Source organism: Coregonus lavaretus, assembly GCF_964263955.1.
Source record: "Coregonus lavaretus genome assembly, chromosome: 17".
Classification (NCBI taxonomy): Eukaryota; Metazoa; Chordata; class Actinopteri; order Salmoniformes; family Salmonidae; genus Coregonus; species Coregonus lavaretus.
In genome coordinates, this window is record NC_140004.1 from 26,250,340 (window position 1) to 26,274,670 (window position 24,331).

The window sequence follows — 24,331 nt, forward strand, 5'->3', positions numbered from 1 at the left end:
CGCATGACTGTAAGTCGCTTTGGATAAAAGCGTCTGCTAAATGGCATATTATTATTATTATTACTGTATGTTTTGCAAGCACTGAAAACATCCCAACAGTACTTGACAATCAATTAACTTAAGATCTTATCTAGAGGTTCGGGTATAGGGTTTGAGCATAGCCTGAAGGTAGGGAGGGGCAGTTCCTCTTGCTGCTCTGTAGGCATGCACCATGGTCTTGTAGTGGATGTGAGCTTCGACTGGAAGCTAGTGGAGTGTGCGGAGGGGCGGGGTGAAATGGGAGAACTTGGGAAGGTTGAAAACCATGTGGGCTGCAGCATTCTGGATAAGTTGCAAGGGTTTGAGGGCACAAGCGGGGAGCCCAGCCAACATCAGATTATCTGAAATAATGGTTCCAGAAGGAAGGGAAAGACAATAGCCTACCTTACAGACCTTGTCAATACAGCTTTGACTGTCACTTATGATATACCGTACAAACACATTGTCTCATTGTCATCTGTGATCATGCTTACCACCATCGCGTCGTCTGAAAACTTGATGGTGTTGGAGTCGTTCACGGCTACACAGTTGTTGAACAGGAGGGGACTAAGCATGCACCCCTGAGGGGCCCCGGTGTTGAGGGTCAGCGTGGCGGATGTATTGTTGCCTACCCTCACCACCTGGGGGCAGCCCGTCAGGAAGTCCAGGATCCAGTTGCAGAGGGAGGTGTTCAGTCCCAGTGTCCTTAGCTTAGTGATGAGCTTGGAGGGCACTATGGTGTTGAACACTGAGCTGTAGTCAATGAACAGCATTCTCACATAGGTGTTCCTCTTGTCCAGGTGGGCAAGGGCAGTGTGGATTGCAATAGAGATTGCATCATCTGTGGATCTGTTGGGGCGTTATGAAAATTGGAGTGTGTCCAAGGTGTCTGGGACAATGGTGTTGATGTGAGCCATGACCAGCCTTTCAAAGCCCTTCATGGCTACAGATTGTAGTTTAACACAGATTCAACCACAAAGACCTGGGGAGGTTTTCTAATGCCTTGCAAAGAAGGGCACCTAGTGGTAGATGGGTTTAAAAAAAAGCAGACATTGAATTTCCCTTTGAGCATGGTGAAGTTATTAATAACACTTTGGATGGTGTATCAATACACCCAGTCACTACAAAGATACAGGCGTCCTACCTAACTCAGTTACCGGAGAGCCATGAGGACAATGGTGACTTTAAAACAGTTAGAGTTTAATGGCTGTGATAGGAGAAAACTGAGGATGGATCAACAACATTGTAGTTATTCCACAATACTAAAGTAAGTAACAAACTGAAAAGGAAGCCTGTACAAGGTTTACAGTGGGAACTGTCAGTGGGTCTTGGATTGTTGAGGGGCAGCACTTGAGGGGAACTGTGGGGGTGGATCTTGGATGGTTGGTGGCCTGGCGGTTGGGAGCTTGGGCCGGTGGCCGGGAGGTCGCTGGTTCGGTTCCCCAATTCGACTGGGTGGGAGTGTCTGCTGGATGACTGAATGTAATACATTTTTTAAAGTAACTATTTTTTTAAAAGTATGTAAGACATGAAGATAATGCAAGCAGAAGATTAATGAATAACATGAGCTAATACATGACTAGAATTTAGTGATCACTACAATAGCATACAACACAATAGCATATGATAGAATAAGAATATGCTGTCACTAGAATAATACTACTAGAATGCAAATATTGACCGACAGAGACTACCTACGTAAAATGCATGACAGAACATGGCTAATAAATCAGCCTAAACCTACTCTTGCAGATTAGCTATACAACACATTAATTCCGACCCGTCTTCACGTTACTTAAATGCGTTTCTAGTTTAACTGTGTAAGGGAATAGGGTTCCAAGATAATGATCAGAAGTCATGTAACAAAGTGTGGTGACTGCCGGCGCAAATCACTAAGTAACGTGACTGAGATGACACCGTAAAATGTATCACTGATATTGCCTTGCAGCTTCGCGACACACAGTGATAGCTACTATCGATACAGATTGCGCTGCATTAGCAAATTACCAGCAACATAGAGACCGAAATACTATCGAATCACCATCTCCTTGCTCATGTTATCAAGGAAACATTGCTACTCACTGTGTTCTTGGGGACATTCAATGCTGCAGACATTTTTTGGTACCCTTCCGCAAACCCCACTTTGGAAACCTAATGCCAAGGTACCAGAGGTCAATACACTCAACATTACAATTCAGCATGACTTTTTTTTCATTCACATATATTTTAAAAATATATTTACATACATATTCTATGATGTGCTCAAGTTACATATTTCATAAATATATCCTGGACCAATATGTACATATATTTTGAATTCCCCCCCTATAATAAAATATTTTGAAAATACTTAATGTCATGACTCAAAATCGATATCCATCCTACCTCTATATTGTTTTATGTCCTGCTGATTGGAGAAGAAAGATGACGAGTTCAATGGGAAAAGTGAGCCTGCCAGGTAGCCAGTAGCCTTCATTCATGCACAGACTCCAGCCTAGCTAATACAATGCAATTTTCCAGATTTTTGCCAACTTTTTTCTCTGGCCTCCATTGATTTAGCCACCCTAATTCTGGGTAAAAACACAAATAACCTTTGAACGCATTATGATAGAGACATGAAGTTTGGACCATTGGTTTGTTTTCTTATAGGATTGTCTACACAATTAACATATTTTACCCATTGGTCAAAAGATACCCCACATCTCCCTCTTTCTCTCCCTCTCTCACAAGTACACGTGTACACATTCCACAGACATGTGTCATGGTAGGGTGGGGATGTGTCATGGTAGGTTGGGGTATGCAAAATGGGCAATCTTTGAGCACTTTCTGACCACTTCTACCATGGGCAAACATGTATGGAAGGTTTCATTCAAATCAAAAAGGGTGCAGTCAAAAAGTGATTAAATTCATAATATGAAGGACCACACTTATTCCACAGCAAAAGGTTAAAAAAATAACAATTCTACAGTTCCCACAAACTAAACATTCAATCAAAGAAACCAGTTAGGATTTCATACTAAGCAAGATTAGCTTCAAAGACCTGTATTTGTAAATGAATTCAGAATGTTTGGGCTTTCCCACAAGGTGTTGTGTGTGTTGTGTTGTGTTGTGTGTATAAACACGTGCTTGTGAGAGAGGGAGATAAAGTGGGAGAATGCTGCTCTCTGTCAACCGGACGGGACCTCCTAGTGTTGACACGGAGCCCCCAAGATCCAACACGACTGGTCTGCCGACGAAATCGTCTGATGTGGTTACAACAGGCTTCCCGTTACGACGTCGACCACGAAGATCCATCTGCTAGCCCCGGCCCGCTAGCACACGCTAGCCGTGGCCTCTTGCTCGCTAGTGCTGTAGCAGCCCCTGAACTACCTCCGAACTATCCTATTGCTGTTCACCGGACCTTATGATAACTCAGCTATACAGCTGATGCCTGCTGGACTGTTCCTTTTTACGGTACCGCATCCTGTTTATGTTTAGCCTCAGCCCAAACTTTGTCGCCATTACCAGCTGTTGTCTTAGCTCTCTCGAATTACTCCCATGACAATATGCCTTGCTTATTGCTGTTTCGGTTATTTCTTATTGTACTATTTCACTGTAGATCCCCCAGCCCAGCTAAACCTGCCTTAGATAGCTCCTTTGTCCCACCCCCCATACACGCGGAGACCGACTCAATCGGTGCCTCCAGTGATGCTATCTCCTTCATCGTTACCCAACGCTTAGGTTTACTCATATCCTTCCATATCATTTTCAGTACATATAATGCCCTGAATCTATTCAACAACGCCCGGAAACCTGCCCCTTTTTTTCTCTGTACCCAACGCACTAGAAGACCAGTACTTAAAGCCTTTAGCCATATCCTTATTCTACTCCTCCTCTGTTCCTCTGGTGATGTAGAGTTTAACCCAGGCCCGGTAGCCCCCAGTATCACTCCTACTCCCCATGCCTTATCATTTGTTGACTTCTGTAATCGTAAAAGCCTTGGTTTCTTGCACGTTAATATCCGAAGCATCCTCCCTAAGTTTGAGTTATTCACTGCGTTAGCACACTCCGCCAACCCTGATGTTCTAGCAGTGTCTGAATCCTGGCTTAGGAAGGCCACCAGAAATGTCCATCCCCAACTAAAATATTTTACGTCTCGATAGAACTGTCAAAGGGGGTGGGGTTGCAATCTACTGTAGAGATAGCCTGCAGAGCTCTATCGTACTATCCAGGTCTGTGCCCAAACAGTTTGAGCTTCTACTTCTAAAAATCCACCTTTCCAGAAATAAGTCTCTCACTGTTGCCGCTTGCTATAGACCCCCCTCAGCCCCGAGCTGTGCCCTGGACACCATATGTGAACTGATTGCCCCCCATCTATCCTCAGAGTTCGTACTGCTTGGTGACCTAAACTGGGATATGCTTAACACCCCGGCCTTCCTACAATCTAAACTAGATGCCCTCAATCTCACACAAATTATCAACGAACCTACCAGGTACAACCCTAAATCTGTAAGCATGGGCACCCTCATAGATATCATCCTGACAAATGTACCCTCTAAATACACCTCCACTGTCTTCAACCAGGATCTCAGCGATCACTGCCTTATTACCTGCGTCCATAATGGGTCCGCAATCAAACGACCACCCCTCATCACTGTCAAACGCTCCCTAAAACACTTTAGAAAGCATGCCTTTCTAATTAAACTGGCCCGGGTATCCTGGATGGATATTGACCTCATTCCGTCAGTAGAGGATGTTTGGTTGTTCTTTAAAAGTGCTTTCCTCTCAATCTTAAATAAGCATGCCCCATATCAAAAAATTCAGAACTAAGAACAGATATAGCCCCTGGTTCTCCTCAGACTTGACTGCCCTTGACCAGCACAAAAACATCCTGTGGCGTTCTGCATTAGCATCGAACAGCCCCCGCGATATGCAACTTTTTAGGGAAGTCAGGAACCAATATACACAATCAGTTAGGAAAGCAAAGGCTAGCTTTTTCAAACAGAAATTTGCATCCTGTAGCACTAACTCCAAAACGTTTTGGGACACTGTAAAGTCCATGGAAAATAAGAGCACCTCCTCCCAACTGCCCACTGCACTGAGGCTAGGAAACACTGTCACCACCGATAAATCTACAATATTCGAGAATTTCAACAAGCATTTTGCTACAGCTGGCCATGCTTTCCACCTGGCTACCACTACCCCGGCCACCAGCTTTGCACCCTCTGCTGCAACTTGCCCATGCCCCCCCCCTCCACTTCTCCTTCACACAAATTCAGACAGCTGATGTTCTGAAAGAGCTGAAAAATCTGGACCCCTACAAATCAGCTGGGCTAGACAATCTGGACCCTTTCTTTCTAAAATTAGCTGCCGAAATTGTCGCAACCCCTATTACTAGCCTGTTCAACCTCTCTTTCATAACGTCTGAGATCCCCAGAGATTGGAAAGCTGCCGCGGTCATCCCCCTCTTCAAAGGGGATGACTCTCTAGATCCAAACTGTTATAGACCTATATCCATCCTGCCCTGCCTTTCGAAAGTATTTGAAAGCCAAGTTAACAAACAGATCACCGACCATTTCGAATCCCACCGTACCTTCTCCGCTATGCAATCCGGTTTCCGAGCTGGTCATGGGTGCACCTCAGCCACGCTCAAGGTCCTAAACGATATTATAAATGCGATCGATAAAAGACAGTACTGCGCAGCCGTCTTCATCGACCTGGCCAAGGCTTTCGACTCTGTCAACCACCGCATTCTTATTGGCAGACTAAATAGCCTTGGTTTCTCTAATGACTGCCTCGCCTGGTTCACCAACTACTTCTCAGATAGAGTTCAATGTATCAAATTGGAGGGCCTGTTGTCTGGACCTCTGGCCGTCTCTATGGGGGTGCCACAGGGTTCAATTCTCGGGCCGTCTCTATTCTCTGTGTATATCAATGATGTCGCTCTTGCTGCTGGTGACGCTCGGATCCACCTCTATGCGGACGACACCATTTTGTATACATCTGGCCCTTCTTTGGACACTGTGTTAACAAACCTCCAAACAAGCTTCAACGCCATACAACACTCCTTCCGTGGCCTCCAACTGCTCTTAAACGCTAGTAAAACTAAATGCATGCTTTTCAACCGAACGCTGCTGGCACCCGCCCACCCAACTAGAATCACTACTCTCGGTGGGTCTGACCTAGAGTATGTGGACAACTACAAATACCTAGGTATCTGGTTAGACTGTAAACTCTCCTTCCAGACTCACATTAAGCATCTCCAATCCAAAGTTAGATCTAGAATCGGCTTCCTATTTCGCAACAAAGCCTCCTTCACTCATGCTGCCAAACATGCCCTCGTAAAACGGACTATCCTACCGATCCTTGACTTCGTCATTTACAAAATAGCCTCCAAAACTCTACTCAGCAAATTGGATGTAGTCTATCACAGTGCCATCCGTTTTGTCACCAAAGCCCCATATACTACCCACCATTGTGACCTGTACGCTCTTGTTGGCTGGGCCTCACTACATATTCGTTGCCAAACTCACTGGCTCCAGGTCATCTATAAATCACTGCTAGGCAAATCCCCGTCTTATCTTAGCTCACTGGTCACCATAGCAACACCCACCCGTAGTCTGCGCTCCAGCAGGTATATCTCACTGGTCATCCCCAAAGCCAACACCTCCTTTGGCCGCCATTCCTTCCAGTTCTCTACTGCCAATGACTGGAACGAACTGCAAAAATCTCTGAAACTGGAGACTCTTATCTCCCTCACTAACTTTAAGCGTCAGTTGTCAGAGCAGCTTACCGATCACTGCACCTGTACACAGCCTTTCTGAAATTAGCCCACCCAACTACCTCATCCCCATATTGTTATTTATTTTGCTAATTTGCACAAGAGTATCATCTTTTGCACATCTATCATTCCAGTGTTATACGAAATTGTAACTATTTTGCACTATGGCCTATTTATTGCCTTACCTCCATAACTTACTACATTTGCACACACTGTATATATATTTTCTGTTGTATTTATGACTTTATGTTTTGTTTACCCCATATGTAACTCTGTGTTGTTGTTTTTATCGCACTGATTTGCTTTATCTTGGCCAGGTCACAGTTGTAAGTGAGAACTTGTTCTCAACTGGCTTACCTGGTTAAATAAAGGTGAAATAAATAAAAATAAAAGGGGGGAAGACAGAAGATAGCCCTATTTGGTAAAAGACCAAGTCCATATTATGGCAACAACAGCTCAAATAAGTAAAGAGAAATGACCATCCATCATTACTTTAAGACATGAAGGTCAGTCAATATGGAAAATGTCAAGAACTTTGAACATTTCTTCAAGTGCAGTCGCAAAAACCATCAAGCGCTATGATGAAACTGGCTCTAATGAGTACCGCCATAGGAATGGAAGACCCAGAGTTACCTCTGCTGCAGAGGATAAGTTCATTAGAGTTACCATCCTCAGAAATTGCAGCCCAAATGAATTTTTCGCAGAGTTCAAGTGACATCCACATCTCTACATCAACTGTTCAGAGGAGACTGTGTGAATCAGGCCTTCATGGTCGAATTGCTGCAAAGAAACCACTACTAAAGGACACCAATCAGAAGAAGAGACCTGCTTGGGCCAAGAAACACGAGCATTGGACATTAGACCAGTGGAGTCCAAATTTGAGATTTTTGGTTCCAACCGCCGTGTCTTTGTGAGATGCGGTGTGGGTGAACGGATGATCGCCGCATGGTTTTTTCCCACCATAATGCATGGAGGAGGATGTGTGATGGTGTGGGGGTGCTTTGCTGGTGACACTGTCTGTGATTTATTTAGAATTCACACTTAACCAGTATGGCTACCACAGCATTCTGCAGCTATACGCCATCCCATCTGGTTGGGCTTAGTGGGACTGTCATTTGGTTTTCAACAGGACAATGACCCAACACACCTCCAGGCTGTGTAAGGGCTATTTGACCAAGAAGGAGAGTGATGGAGTGCAGCATCAGATGACCTGGCCTCCACAATCCCCCGACCTCAACCCAATTGAGATGGTTTGGGATGAGTCGGACCGCAGAGTGAAGGAAAAGCAGCCAACAAGTGCTCAGCATATGTGGGAACTCCTTCAAGACTGTTGGAAAAGCATTTCAGGTGAAAATGGTTGAGAAAATGCCACGAGTGTGCAAAGCTGTCATCAAGGCAAAGGGTGTCCATTTGAAGAATCTCAAATATAAAATATATTTTGATTTGTTTAACACTTTTTTGGTTACAACATGATTCCATATGTGTTATTTCATAGTTTTGATGTCTTCACTATTATTCTACAAAATAAAGAAAAACCCTTGAACGAACAGGTGTGTCCAAACTTTTGACTGGTACTGTATATATATATATACATATATATACAGTACCAGTCAAAAGTTTGGACACACCTATATATATATATATATATAATTCATTTTTTTCTCTCTCGCATAGCTCATTAGTACACCCTTGTGGTTGAATATATATATTTTTTCAACCACAAGGGTGTACTAATGAGCTATGCGAGATAGAAAAAAATGAATCATGATAGAGGACTACTGAAATTATATTATTTCAGTGTAGATAAGGTAAGGGCAGGTTAAAAAAAAAACATGACAGCCAGACAATCCAGTGTATGAATCAAACGGATTTGCATATGAATGGGGTGGAAATTAGCCGACTTCGTGATCTGTAAGGTAAGTAACTTTAATATGTCAAGCAGATTACACGTTTTATTTGCCATTTCCGAAACGTAGCAACGGTTAAGACATGGATTTCATGTTGTAATGTTAACAAGGTACCCAAAAGTAGTTCAAAGTAATGTTTTCATTTTATTAGCTAAATAAAACTTGTTTAAACAGCAAAATTGTCACGGAAATCAGCCTTGTTTGCATAGCGATGATGAAAAGAACTTCATTTAGGCTGTAATGATCTCCAAAATTCCAATCATTAGGTAATCATTAGGACACTTTTTAGTTTATCGAATCCCATTGTGACATAGAGCGGGACACTTTTTGGCCGGGGGACATTATTTGGCATGACAGGCCCCCCAAAGTTTTGAGTGGGGGTTGGAATCACCAGGAATTCAGCCCCAAAACGAAACAAAACAAATTAGGAAGTATGTTCCCACAAATTAAAAAAATTGACATATGTGATCATGTCTCAATGTAATCAATGTATGAAATGAATGTTATTTTTGTGAGATGAGGTGTGGGTGAACGGATGATCTCCGCATGTATAGTTCCCACTGTAAAGCATGGAGGAGGAGGTGTTATGGTGTGAGGGTGTTTTGCTGGTCACAAATTCAAGGCACACTTAACCAGCATGGCTACCACAGCATTCTGCAGCGATACGCCATCCCATCTGGTTTGGGCTTAGTGGGACTATCATTTGTTTTTCAACAGGACAATGACCCAACACACTTCCAGGCTGTGTAAGGGCTATTTGTCCAAGAAGGAGAGTGATGGAATGCTGCATCAGATGACCTGGCCTCCACAATCCCCCGACCTCAACCCAATTGAGATGGTTTGGGATGAGTCGGACGGCAGAGTGAAGGAAAAGCAGGCAACAAGTGCTCAACATATGTGGGAACTCCTTCAAGACTGTTGGGAAAGCATTCCAGGTGAAGCTGGTTGAGAGAATGCAAAGCTGTCATCAAGGCAAAGGGTGGGTATTTGAAGAATCTCAAATATAAAATATATTTTGATTTGTTTAACACTTTTTTGGTTACTACATGATTCCATATGTATTATTTAATAGTTTTGATGTCTTCACTATTATTCTACAATGTAAAAAATTGTAAAAAAAATTAAGAAAAACCCTTGAATGAGTAGGTGACTCCAAACTTTTGACTGGTACTGTAGATAACATAGAACGAACATTCTATTAATTCTTGTCACGATCCTTGTCATTGGATTGGCAATATGGACATGTCCTTAAGGAGCATACACTTGCCCTGTAATTACAGTATTTGTTGAAAGGCAATCTGACATTTGTAGGCATTTTCTATTTTAGAGACTAAAGAGCTCCAGCATTTCTGCTTGAAATCTTTGCTCACTAATGCATACAGAAATGGGTTCAGGCAACTGTTTGCACTAGCAAGAGTCGCAGATATCTTTAGCCCTTCATGAATAATGGTTAGATAATTTTAATATCTGGCTCCAGATTGATGAAGACATGGCAGGGCAGCCAGCTGATGAAGAACGTGGCTATCAGTGCAGTCATGACTCTGAAGGCCTTGGAGGACCTGGTCATCCTGTTGGTCCTCAGTCCCAGGATGATGACAGAGTAGCAGAAGATGATGAGGAGCGGGAGCACAAAGCCACTGACAAATCGACTGACAGCTACAGTTAGGTGGCTGTTTTGGGATGGGTATTTGGTAAAGCACTTGTTGTGCCATCTGTGGTTGTGGTTACATGACGAAACTGTGAACAATTATTGAGTAATTTCCTTTTCAATTTTTTTAAATTCAGGAACTAAAATGTACATGCAATTGGGAAATTTGACTTAAGAGAAAATATAATTTACCTTAACTTTGAATTATACTAAATCGACAGTAGACTACACCTTAATATGGTACTGTTCAGGCACAGCACACAGTACATAACATTAAATTGAAGACTTTGGACATCAGAGACTGCAGGTTCGTTGTTTTGTAACTCTTGATAAACTCATGTTTAACACGCACTTTTCCAATAAACTGTTCACCCTAGATTCATGGCATAAGTAGAATGATTATTTGACACAACAATTTGTGTTGGTCACAACTGCAGGTATGACTTTTAATTTGATATACAGCAATTTGCATGAAAAAGACAGTATGGAATGACTATTGAACAAAATAAAGCCTATTTAGTGTACAGTGCATTCGGAAAGTATTCAGACCCCTTGACTTTTACCACATTGTTACGTTAGTCTTATTCTAAAATGGATTAAAATGCCCCCCCCCTCCACCATCAATCTACACACAATACCCCATAATGACAAAGCAAAAACAAGTTTACAAATGTTTGCACCAAAAAAAATAAAAAAAAATATTCAGACCTTTTACTCAGTACTTTGTTGAAGCACCTTTGTCAGCGATTACAGCCTCGAATCTTCTTGGGTATGACGCTACAAGCTTGGCACAACTGTATTTGGGGAGTTTCTCCTATTCTTCCCTGCAGATCCTCTCAAGCTCTGTCAGGTTGGATGGGAAGCGCTGCTGCACAGCTATTTTCAGGTCTCTCCAGAGATGTTTGATCGGGTTCAAGTCCAGGCTCTGGCTGGGCCACTCAAGTACATTCAGAGACTTGTCCCAAAGCCACTCCTGCGTTGTCTTGGCTGTGTGCTTAGGGTCATTGTCCTGTTGTAAGGTGAAGTCTGTCTGAGGTCCTGAGCGCTCCGTTCATCTTTCCCATCCTGACTAGTCTCCCAGTCCCTGCCGCTGAAAAACATCCCCACAGCATGATGGTGCCAGGTCTCCTCCAGACGTGGCGCTTGACATTCAGGCCAAAGAGAGTTCAATCTTGGTTTCATCAGACCAGAGAATCTTGTTTCTCATGGTCTGAGAGTCTTTAGGTGCCTTTTGGCAAACTCCAAATAGGCTGTCATGTGCCTTTTACCGAGAAATGGCTTCGGTCTGGCCACTCTACCATAAAGGCCTGATTGGTGGAGTGCTGCAGAGATGGTTTTCCTTCTGGAAACTCTGGAGCTCTATCAGTGACCATCAGGTTCTTGCCATCTCCCTGACCAAGGCCTTCCTCCCCCGATTGCTCAGTTTGGCCGGGCGGCCAGCTCTAGGAAGAGTCTTCCATTTAACAATGATAGAGGCCAATGTGTTCTTGGGGACCTTCAATGCTGCAGACATTTTTTGATACTCTTCCCCAGATTTGTGCCTCGAGTCAATCCTGTCTCAGCGCTCTACTTACAATTCCTTCAACCTCATGGCTTGGTTTTTGCTCTGATATGCACTGTCAACTGTGGGACCTCATATAGACAGGTGTGTGCCTTTCCAAATCATGTCCAATCAATTGAATGTACCACAGGTGGACTCCAATCAAGTTGTAGAAACATCTCAAGGATGATCCATGGAAACAGGATGCAACTGAACTAAATTTCGAGTCTCGTAGCAAAGGGTCTGAATACTTATGTAAATAAGGTATGTTTTTTATTTTTAATAAATTAGCAAAAAATAATAATTTAATCAATTTTAGAATAAGGCTGTAATGTAACAAAATGTAGAAAAAGTCAAAGGGTCTGAATACTTTCCGAATGCACTGTATACCAGTTAATTATCTATTCGTCAAAACATTGGATTTAATCAGAAAAATGCACTCACCACACACAACACAAACAGCCTGGTGCTGCTTCTCAGTTCATTAAAAGCAAGCAGCTTCTTTTTCAGTTTCCCATGACTATTTACAAAAATAACCAGAAACATGTTACAATATCTACAATACAAGATTGTATACTCATTGTATTTATAGAAAAACAAATCAAACAGGTAGATTGAACAGAAAAATTATTGTATTTTTACACAATTCATTACCCTTTTGGACCCTGAAGTCAAATTGTGTTTTTGGGATAGGGCTGGACGATATGTTGTGTATAGATGTCTGCAATATCTAAGGCAAAATTAAAGATACAATTCAGACAAAATGCAGGAAATGTAAAACGTAGTGTATTTGAGGTTTAAAAAGTCTGAGGTTTTAAATTTCCACATTTACATTTATCAACCCCTACAAAAATGTATAACCCAAATTATAATTCACATTTCCTGTTGCTGCTGCAGAAAACTGGCACAAAGTAAGATCCTACATCTGTATGTTTCAGGTCCTGCAGGCTCTAGTTTTGTCTCATCTTGATTATTGTCCAGTCGTATGGTCGACTGCTGCAAGGAAAGACCTAGTTAAGCTGCAGCTGGCCCAGAACAGAGCGGCACGTCATGCTCATCATTGTAACCAGAGGGCTAATATGAATACTATGTATGCCAGTCTCTCTTGGCTAAGAGTTGAGGAGAGACTGACTGCATCACTTCTTTTTATAAGAAACATTAAGGTTATCTGGATTATCCAAATAAAGTGTGACCAATATCTTCACAAGACCATACTTGTCACGTCTCCTCCTGTTGTTCCCCTCCGGCACTCTGATTCGCCGGTCTACTGAGCCACCGGTCTGAGCGCACCACATCAGCAACACCGGAATGGAAACCCAATGCCCTAATCACTTCCAGCGCACCTGCACCTCAGCTCATCACCACCCCTATATAGCCCTGGACTGTTCAGTGTTGTGTTGTGTGTGATTGTCAGTGTCTTGTCGTGTACTCGCTCTTTGTTTTTCTCTTGCTCAGTATTAAGTAAACCTTTACATTGTTGATTCCTGCGTCTGCGTCCTGCCTCTTCGTATCCTCAGTACTCATCACAATACTCAGTTTGCTCATGAGAGAAACAAATCAAACTGGTTGGACAGAATGTTAACATGAGACAAAGAACACAACTTGTGATTGTACAAATGCATGACAATTATCATTAGTCTCTTAGACCCTCAAGTGAAAATACACCTTACATGACTTTTCAACAAGGCAAAGCATTGCTGAACAAAATTGTGTTCTTAGTCTCTGCCGCCACTGAGGCCTTACCATCCTCAGACTTTTAGATATGTGTGGAGTCCCTGCGGCTGCTCTCCATGGAGCTGGACCTGGAGAGGTAGTGGCTGGTGGTGCAGCCCTCCTCTCCCATGGCATTCTCCATCTTAGACACTATGGAGCTGTCTAAGATGGATGAAAACATACAGTATTGGGTTGAGGAAATTGTTAGCTGTGGCTACAGTGTTACCCACCATCAGTCCAGCTCTTATAACCTCCAGGTCGTAGCTTTGGTGGATCAACTCAAGCAAAACAAAGACATGGTAGGGCAGCCAGCAGATGAAGAACGTGGCTATCAGGCTATCAGGGCAGTCAACTTCGAAGGGCTTGCTCATCATCCGGTTGGTTCTCAGTTGCAGGATGATGACAGTAACAGAAGATGATGAGGAATGGGAGCATAAACCCCCTGATGAACCCCCTGCGATCGTCTTGTGGCTATGTTGGTCGGTGTAGTTATTGAAACACATGCTCTTCCCTACATGAGTCTTGGCGTCGCTGAACACCAAGGAGGGGATGCTGAGTGCGACATAGGCAACCCAGGCCAGGACCACCAATAAAAAGGCCTTGAAAATGGTGCAGTGGTCCTAAGCCCACACTGGAAACATAATTGACACACAGCGGTCAACACTGACGACGACCAGGAGGATGATGCTGCTGAACATGTTCAGGAATATCAAAAGAGGTGAACTTGCACATGAAGAGCCCAAAGATCCACTCCTTTGTTACCGTGTAAATGTTGAAGTGTAGACAGGCAAAGAATATGACGTCGGAGACTGCCAGGCTGAGGTACCAGGTGGTGTTGACCATCTTTTTCATCTTGAGACCAGCGATCCAGATGACCACCCCATTCCCACAAACCCCTAGCAAGAATATACAGTGGGGGAAAAAAGTATTTAGTCAGCCACCAATTGTGCAAGTTCTCCCCCTTAAAAAGATGAGAGAGGCCTGTAATTTTCATCATAGATACACGTCAACTATGACAGACAAATTGAGGAAAAAAAATCTAGAAAATCACATTGTAGGATATTTTATGAATTTATTTGCAAATTATGGAGGAAAATAATTATTTGGTCACCTACAAACAAGCAAGATTTCTGGCTCTCACAGACCTGTAACTTCTTCTTTAAGAGGCTCCTCTGTCCTTCACTCATTACCTGTATTAATGGCACCTGTTTGAACTTGTTATCAGTATAAAAGACACCTGTCCACAACCTCAAACAGTCACACTCCAAACTCCACTATGGCCAAGACCAAAGAGCTGTCAAAGGACACCAGAAACAAAATTGTAGACCTGCACCAGGCTGGGAAGACTGAATCTGCAATAGGTAAGCAGCTTGGTTTGAAGAAATCAACTGTGGGAGCAATTATTAGGAAATGGAAGACATACAAGACCACTGATAATCTCCCTCGATCTGGGGCTCCACGCAAGATCTCACCCCGTGGGGTCAAAATGATCACAAGAACGGTGAGCAAAAATCCCAGAACCACACGGGGGGACCTAGTGAATGACCTGCAGAGAGCTGGGACCAAAGTAACAAAGCCTATCATCAGTAACACACTACGCCGCCAAGGACTCAAATCCTGCAGTGCAAGACGTGTCCCCCTGCTTAAGCCAGTACATGTCCAGGCCCGTCTGAAGTTTGCTAGAGTGCATTTGGATGATCTTGAAGAGAATGTCATATGGTCAGATGAAACCAAAATATAACATTTTGGTAAAAACTCAACTCGTCGTGTTTGGAGGACAAAGAATGCTGAGTTACATCCAAAGAACACCATACCTACTGTGAAGCATGGGGGTGGAAACATCATGCTTTGGGGCTGTTTTTCTGCAAAGGGACCAGGACGACTGATCCGTGTAAAGGAAAGAATGAATGGGGCCATGTATCGTGAGATTTTGAGTGAAAACCTCCTTCCATCAGTTTGGACATTGAAGATGAAACGTGGCTGGGTCTTTCAGCATGACAATGATCCCAAACACACTGCCCGGGCAACGAAGGAGTGGCTTCGTAAGAAGCATTTCAAGGTCCTGGAGTGGCCTAGCCAGTCTCCAGATCTCAACCCCTTAGAAAATCTTTGGAGGGAGTTGAAAGTCTGTGTTGCCCAGCGACAGCCCCAAAACATCACTGCTCTAAAGGAGATCTGCATGGAGGAATGGGCCAAAATACCAGCAACAGTGTGTGAAAACCTTGTGAAGACTTACAGAAAACGTTTGACCTGTGTCATTGCCAACAAAGGGTATATAACAAAGTATTGAGAAACTTTTGTTATTGACCAAATACTTATTTTCCACCATAATGTGCAAATAAATTCATTAAAAATCCTACAATGTGATTTTCTGGAGAAAAAAAATCTCATTTTGTCTGTCATAGTTGACGTGTACCTATGATGATAATTGCAGGCCTCTCTCATCTTTTTAAGTGGGAGAACTTGCACAATTGGTGGCTGACTAAATACTTTTTTTCCCCACTGTAACCACATTGACCACAATGAGGGAGACGCATGAAACCTCCGTGAAGCATGACTTGTGGGTTTTGAAAGCTACCTTCTCCTCATGAGGAGTAACATTGTCATAGGTGTAATTGCTATAATGCCCATATTCATAATCAAAACCATAAATGGTTTCAGAATCCTCCATTGTGTAGCAGTTCGCTGGCTTGCAATCCCTGTCAAGATAAGATATTGTAGTTAGGAAACGGTTTTGATCACCCCTAGTTCTCTACCCCTACTTCCTCCTTCAGAGTCTGTCTTGTACACATGGGTAATCTACATGTCTGTTTCTGAACATATCCACTTCAAACACGTCTGAGGTGGTCTAGTGGTCAACAGCACCACCTTCAACACATAAATGTACTATATGTGCTCATGACCATGTGGGTTCAAATTCCAGACCCATCGCTACGTTGTCAAACTTTCACCTCACTATCGTTATTTTACTCTGTCCTATCTCTTCAATAAAATATCTGAAAAGTACTGAAGAGTGCTCTTAAAAAAAGATCAAATACTGACGTCTTTAGGCCTACTTGAAAATCTAACATACTGTACGTGGTCCTCTGTAGCTCAGCTGGTAGAGCACGGCGCTTGTAACGCCAAGGTAGTGGGTTCGATCCCTGGGACCACCCATACACAAAAATGTATGCACGCATGACTGTAAGTCGCTTTGGATAAAAGCGTCTGCTAAATGGCATATTATTATTATTATTACTGTATGTTTTGCAAGCACTGAAAACATCCCAACAGTACTTGACAATCAATTAACTTAAGATCTTATCTAGAGGTTCGGGTATAGGGTTTGAGCATAGCCTGAAGGTAGGGAGGGGCAGTTCCTCTTGCTGCTCTGTAGGCATGCACCATGGTCTTGTAGTGGATGTGAGCTTCGACTGGAAGCTAGTGGAGTGTGCGGAGGGGCGGGGTGAAATGGGAGAACTTGGGAAGGTTGAAAACCATGTGGGCTGCAGCATTCTGGATAAGTTGCAAGGGTTTGAGGGCACAAGCGGGGAGCCCAGCCAACATCAGATTATCTGAAATAATGGTTCCAGAAGGAAGGGAAAGACAATAGCCTACCTTACAGACCTTGTCAATACAGCTTTGACTGTCACTTATGATATACCGTACAAACACATTGTCTCATTGTCATCTGTGATCATGCTTACCACCATCGCGTCGTCTGAAAACTTGATGGTGTTGGAGTCGTTCACGGCTACACAGTTGTTGAACAGGAGGGGACTAAGCATGCACCCCTGAGGGGCCCCGGTGTTGAGGGTCAGCGTGGCGGATGTATTGTTGCCTACCCTCACCACCTGGGGGCAGCCCGTCAGGAAGTCCAGGATCCAGTTGCAGAGGGAGGTGTTCAGTCCCAGTGTCCTTAGCTTAGTGATGAGCTTGGAGGGCACTATGGTGTTGAACACTGAGCTGTAGTCAATGAACAGCATTCTCACATAGGTGTTCCTCTTGTCCAGGTGGGCAAGGGCAGTGTGGATTGCAATAGAGATTGCATCATCTGTGGATCTGTTGGGGCGTTATGAAAATTGGAGTGTGTCCAAGGTGTCTGGGACAATGGTGTTGATGTGAGCCATGACCAGCCTTTCAAAGCCCTTCATGGCTACAGATTGTAGTTTAACACAGATTCAACCACAAAGACCTGGGGAGGTTTTCTAATGCCTTGCAAAGAAGGGCACCTAGTGGTAGATGGGTTTAAAAAAAAGCAGACATTGAATTTCCCTTTGAGCATGGTGAAGTTATTAATTACACTTTGGATGGTGTATCAATACACCCAGTCACTACAAAGATACAGGCGTCCTACCTAACTCAGTTACCGGAGAGCCATGAGGACAATGGTGACTTTAAAACAGTTAGAGTTTAATGGCTGTGATAGGAGAAAACTGAGGATGGATCAACAACATTGTAGTTATTCCACAATACTAAAGTAAGTAACAAACTGAAAAGGAAGCCTGTACAAGGTTTACAGTGGGAACTGTCAGTGGGTCTTGGATTGTTGAGGGGCAGCACTTGAGGGGAACTGTGGGGGTGGATCTTGGATGGTTGGTGGCCTGGCGGTTGGGAGCTTGGGCCGGTGGCCGGGAGGTCGCTGGTTCGGTTCCCCAATTCGACTGGGTGGGAGTGTCTGCTGGATGACTGAATGTAATACATTTTTTAAAGTAACTATTTTTTTTAAAGTATGTAAGACATGAAGATAATGCAAGCAGAAGATTAATGAATAACATGAGCTAATACATGACTAGAATTTAGTGATCACTACAATAGCATACAACACAATAGCATATGATAGAATAAGAATATGCTGTCACTAGAATAATACTACTAGAATGCAAATATTGACCGACAGAGACTACCTACGTAAAATGCATGACAGAACATGGCTAATAAATCAGCCTAAACCTACTCTTGCAGATTAGCTATACAACACACTAATTCCGACCCGTCTTCACGTTACTTAAATGCGTTTCTAGTTTAACTGTGTAAGGGAATAGGGTTCCAAGATAATGATCAGAAGTCATGTAACAAAGTGTGGTGACTGCCGGCGCAAATCACTAAGTAACGTGACTGAGATGACACCGTAAAATGTATCACTGATATTGCCTTGCAGCTTCGCGACACACAGTGATAGCTACTATCGATACAGATTGCGCTGCATTAGCAAATTACCAGCAACATAGAGACCGAAATACTATCGAATCACCATCTCCTTGCTCATGTTATCAAGGAAACATTGCTACTCACTGTGTTCTTGGGGACATTCAATGCTGCAGAAATTTTTTGGTACCCTTCCGCAAACCCCACTTTGGAAACCTAATGCCAAGGTACCAGAGGTCAATAGACTCAACATTACAATTCAGCATGACTTTTTTTTCATTCACATATATTTTAAAAATATATTTACATACATATTATATGATGTGCTCAAGTTACATATTTCATAAATATATCCTGGACCAATATGTACATATATTTTGAATTCCCCCCCTATAATAAAATATTTTGAAAATACTTAATGTCATGACTCAAAATCGATATCCATCCTACCTCTATATTGTTTTATGTCCTGCTGATTGGAGAAGAAAGATGACGAGTTCAATGGGAAAAGTGAGCCTGCCAGGTAGCCAGTAGCCTTCATTCATGCACAGACTCCAGCCTAGCTAATACAATGCAATTTTCCAGATTTTTGCCAACTTTTTTCTCTGGCCTCCATTGATTTAGTCACCCTAATTCTGGCCAATATACAAGGGTAAAAACACAAATAACCTTTGAACGCATTATGATAGAGACATGAAGTTTGGACCATTGGTTTGTTTTCTTATAGGATTGTCTACACAATTAACATATTTTACCCATTGGTCAAAAGATACCCCACATCTCCCTCTTTCTCTCCCTCTCTCACAAGTACACGCAGGGACGGCTTGTTCAATAGGGCGATATGGGCGACGCACTGCCAAACGGGAAAAGGAAGGGATTTTTTTTCTAATCAATTATATCACGGCAACAGCAGTTATCAGTGTTCACGTCTGATCTGCCAGCCACTAAATGTCAAATCAGGCTAAAGTCGTGCTTCAAATGGCCCCGCCCGTTTTTTGGGCGATTTCAGTCAGGTTGAAAATCGCCCAGAAGTCTCTCATAGCCTGTCATGTAAAATATATTTTTTTCACATTTCAAAGCTTTCAATACATTCTCTATGGGGGTCTGTGGGCATGCACTTACGCGCTTTCGTCATACGTGACGTAACGTTGAACGTAACTAAGACAATGGCGGCTAGCAGCGTCTATGTTGCGATCTGCAGTGTGGCGTTATTTTATGTTTTTAATTTGTAGACTTAGTTTACAAACATTCTGCAAACATTCTGCTTTGGACTGATCTTCGGTTTTGGACTGATCTTGTTGATCGTGTACATACCCGCTACGAACGGACTAAATAATGAAAACGCTGCTGGCAGCGGAATCCCAATACAGCTGGGAGACAATACTACAGCCGGCCGGCTTCACCCTGGTCAGAGCGGACCGCGATCCTGGTAAGAGAGCGACTCTGTACCCCGACATTGAACTGCTTTCTGTGTCATTGAACCTTACTATTGTTGATAAAACAAGTTTACTGGAGAACGGAGACCAAGTAGAGATTTTTGGACAAGGTGGATAATTGTATAATATAAGGCAGTTTATTCAGAGGTAAAGATATCTGGAATCGCGTGCACGGACCCGTTCGTCAAACTCGTAGGGAGTTTATCAGAAGAGCCCCTAAACATTGTGTGCTGACATTTTATACAATAAAATGAAGTAGGTTGAATCTAGTAGTTCTGATCTTCTGATTGGTCCTGATGAGTTGGGCGAGGTCACCTCCAGGCTAGTGTCACTGTTGCATTGGCTCTGAGTCGGGTTCTCTGTCTTCAGATGTTCAGCCTAAGAGAAGAGGATTTGTGTGTGTGTGTGTGTGTGTGTGTGTGTGTTTGTTATCAGTGTGTGTGTGTGTGTGTGTGTGTGTGTGTTTGTTATCAGTGATGATGTGTGTGTGTGTGTGTGTGTGTGTTTATCAGTGATGATGTGTGTGTGTGTGTGTGTGTGTGTGTGTGTGGGTGTGTGTGTGTGTGTCCTCAGGGCAAGAACTCGTGAGTTGGAAGAACTGAGAGACCTATGGCGTGGGTGTTATCCTTAGCCACCTGCTGACAAGGCTGACAAGATAGGACTCTTGTTCATTGTATTGAATACAAAGGCCCAACACAAAATGGGTCATGCACAAGATTTTAGTCAGACCAAGCTATAACATTATATATTTTCTACGACAGTACATTCAACCAAAAGCTAATATAACAAAGGCATCAGAGATTATTTATAATCTGTCACAGAAACTGGAATCCATCTCCCCAGATCAGTCAATAAATGCTTCTGGTATTGACTTATATGCTGCCCCTGTCTTCATGTTGTTGCTGGACATATCTTTTTTAAAATGTGTGTAGGTCACCTAAATCATCAGAAAAATTGCCCCTCCTGAGAATTTTTTCAGGAGCCGCCACTGAGTACACGTGTACACATTCCACAGACATGTGTCATGGTAGGGTGGGGATGTGTCATGGTAGGTTGGGGTATGCAAAATGGGCAATCTTTGAGCACTTTCTGACCACTTCTACCATGGGCAAACATGTATGGAAGGTTTCATTCAAATCAAAAAGGGTGCAGTCAAAAAGTGATTAAATTCATAATATGAAGGACCACACTTATTCCACAGCAAAAGGTTAAAAAAATAACAATTCTACAGTTCCCACAAACTAAACATTCAATCAAAGAAACCAGTTAGGATTTCAGACTAAGCAAGATTAGCTTCAAAGACCTGTATTTGTAAATGAATTCAGAATGTTTGGGCTTTCCCACCAGGTGTTGTGTGTGTTGTGTTGTGTTGTGTGTATAAACACGTGCTTGTGAGAGAGGGAGATAAAGTGGGAGAATGCTGCTCTCTGTCAACCGGACGGGACCTCCTAGTGTTGACACGGAGCCCCGCCGATCCAACACGACTGGTCTGCCGACGAAATCGTCTGATGTGGTTACAACAGGCTTCCCGTTACGACGTCGACCACGAAGATCCATCTGCTAGCCCCGGCCCGCTAGCACACGCTAGCCGTGGCCTCTTGCTCGCTAGTGCTATAGCAGCCCCTGAACTACCTCCGAACTATCCTATTGCTGTTCACCGGACCTTATGATAACTCAGCTATACAGCTGATGCCTGCTGGACTGTTCCTTTTTACGGTACCGCATCCTGTTTATGTTTAGCCTCAGCCCAAACTTTGTCGCCATTACCAGCTGTTGTCTTAGCTCTCTCGAATTACTCCCATGACAATATGCCTTGCTTATTGCTGTTTCGGTTATTTCTTATTGTACTATTTCACTGTAGATCCCCCAGCCCAGCTAAACCTGCCTTAGATAGCTCCTTTGTCCCACCCCCCATACACGCGGAGACCGACTCAATCGGTGCCTCCAGTGATGCTATCTCCTTCATCGTTACCCAACGCTTAGGTTTACTCATATCCTTCCATATCATTTTCAGTACATATAATGCCCTGAATCTATTCAACAACGCCCGGAAACCTGCCCCTTTTTTTCTCTGTACCCAACGCACTAGAAGACCAGTACTTAAAGCCTTTAGCCATATCCTTATTCTACTCCTCCTCTGTTCCTCTGGTGATGTAGAGTTTAACCCAGGCCCGGTAGCCCCCAGTATCACTCCTACTCCCCATGCCTTATCATTTGTTGACTTCTGTAATCGTAAAAGCCTTGGTTTCTTGCACGTTAATATCCGAAGCATCCTCCCTAAGTTTGAGTTATTCACTGCGTTAGCACACTCCGCCAACCCTGATGTTCTAGCAGTGTCTGAATCCTGGCTTAGGAAGGCCACCAGAAATGTCCATCCCCAACTAAAATATTTTACGTCTCGATAGAACTGTCAAAGGGGGTGGGGTTGCAATCTACTGTAGAGATAGCCTGCAGAGCTCTATCGTACTATCGAGGTCTGTGCCCAAACAGTTTGAGCTTCTACTTCTAAAAATCCACCTTTCCAGAAATAAGTCTCTCACTGTTGCCGCTTGCTATAGACCCCCCTCAGCCCCGAGCTGTGCCCTGGACACCATATGTGAACTGATTGCCCCCCATCTATCCTCAGAGTTCGTACTGCTTGGTGACCTAAACTGGGATATGCTTAACACCCCGGCCTTCCTACAATCTAAACTAGATGCCCTCAATCTCACACAAATTATCAACGAACCTACCAGGTACAACCCTAAATCTGTAAGCATGGGCACCCTCATAGATATCATCCTGACAAATGTACCCTCTAAATACACCTCCACTGTCTTCAACCAGGATCTCAGCGATCACTGCCTTATTACCTGCGTCCATAATGGGTCCGCAATCAAACGACCACCCCTCATCACTGTCAAACGCTCCCTAAAACACTTTAGAAAGCAGGCCTTTCTAATTGACCTGGCCCGGGTATCCTGGATGGATATTGACCTCATTCCGTCAGTAGAGGATGCTTGGTTGTTCTTTAAAAGTGCTTTCCTCTCAATCTTAAATAAGCATGCCCCATATCAAAAAATTCAGAACTAAGAACAGATATAGCCCCTGGTTCTCCTCAGACTTGACTGCCCTTGACCAGCACAAAAACATCCTGTGGCGTTCTGCATTAGCATCGAACAGCCCCCGCGATATGCAACTTTTTAGGGAAGTCAGGAACCAATATACACAATCAGTTAGGAAAGCAAAGGCTAGCTTTTTCAAACAGAAATTTGCATCCTGTAGCACTAACTCCAAAACGTTTTGGGACACTGTAAAGTCCATGGAAAATAAGAGCACCTCCTCCCAACTGCCCACTGCACTGAGGCTAGGAAACACTGTCACCACCGATAAATCTACAATATTCGAGAATTTCAACAAGCATTTTGCTACAGCTGGCCATGCTTTCCACCTGGCTACCACTACCCCGGCCACCAGCTTTGCACCCTCTGCTGCAACTTGCCCATGCCCCCCCCCCCCTCCACTTCTCCTTCACACAAATTCAGACAGCTGATGTTCTGAAAGAGCTGAAAAATCTGGACCCCTACAAATCAGCTGGGCTAGACAATCTGGACCGTTTCTTTCTAAAATTAGCTGCCGAAATTGTCGCAACCCCTATTACTAGCCTGTTCAACCTCTCTTTCATAACGTCTGAGATCCCCAGAGATTGGAAAGCTGCCGCGGTCATCCCCCTCTTCAAAGGGGATGACTCTCTAGATCCAAACTGTTATAGACCTATATCCATCCTGCCCTGCCTTTCGAAAGTATTTGAAAGCCAAGTTAACAAACAGATCACCGACCATTTCGAATCCCACCGTACCTTCTCCGCTATGCAATCCGGTTTCCGAGCTGGTCATGGGTGCACCTCAGCCACGCTCAAGGTCCTAAACGATATTATAAATGCGATCGATAAAAGACAGTACTGCGCAGCCGTCTTCATCGACCTGGCCAAGGCTTTCGACTCTGTCAACCACCGCATTCTTATTGGCAGACTAAATAGCCTTGGTTTCTCTAATGACTGCCTCGCCTGGTTCACCAACTACTTCTCAGATAGAGTTCAATGTGTCAAATCGGAGGGCCTGTTGTCTGGACCTCTGGCCGTCTCTATGGGGGTGCCACAGGGTTCAATTCTCGGGCCGTCTCTATTCTCTGTGTATATCAATG

The 24,331-nt window shown here is 43.5% G+C and overlaps 1 pseudogene across 1 annotated transcript; it reads right to left on the reverse strand.

Moving 5' to 3' along the window:
* Positions 1-13,629: 13,629 nt before the first annotated feature.
* LOC311144350 (chemerin-like receptor 1) lies at positions 13,630-16,257 on the reverse strand (annotated as a pseudogene). The gene is made up of 2 exons: positions 16,096-16,257; positions 13,630-14,498 (listed from the first exon to the last, which is right to left on the reverse strand). The product of its transcript is annotated as a chemerin-like receptor 1 (transcript).
* Positions 16,258-24,331: the final 8,074 nt, after the last annotated feature.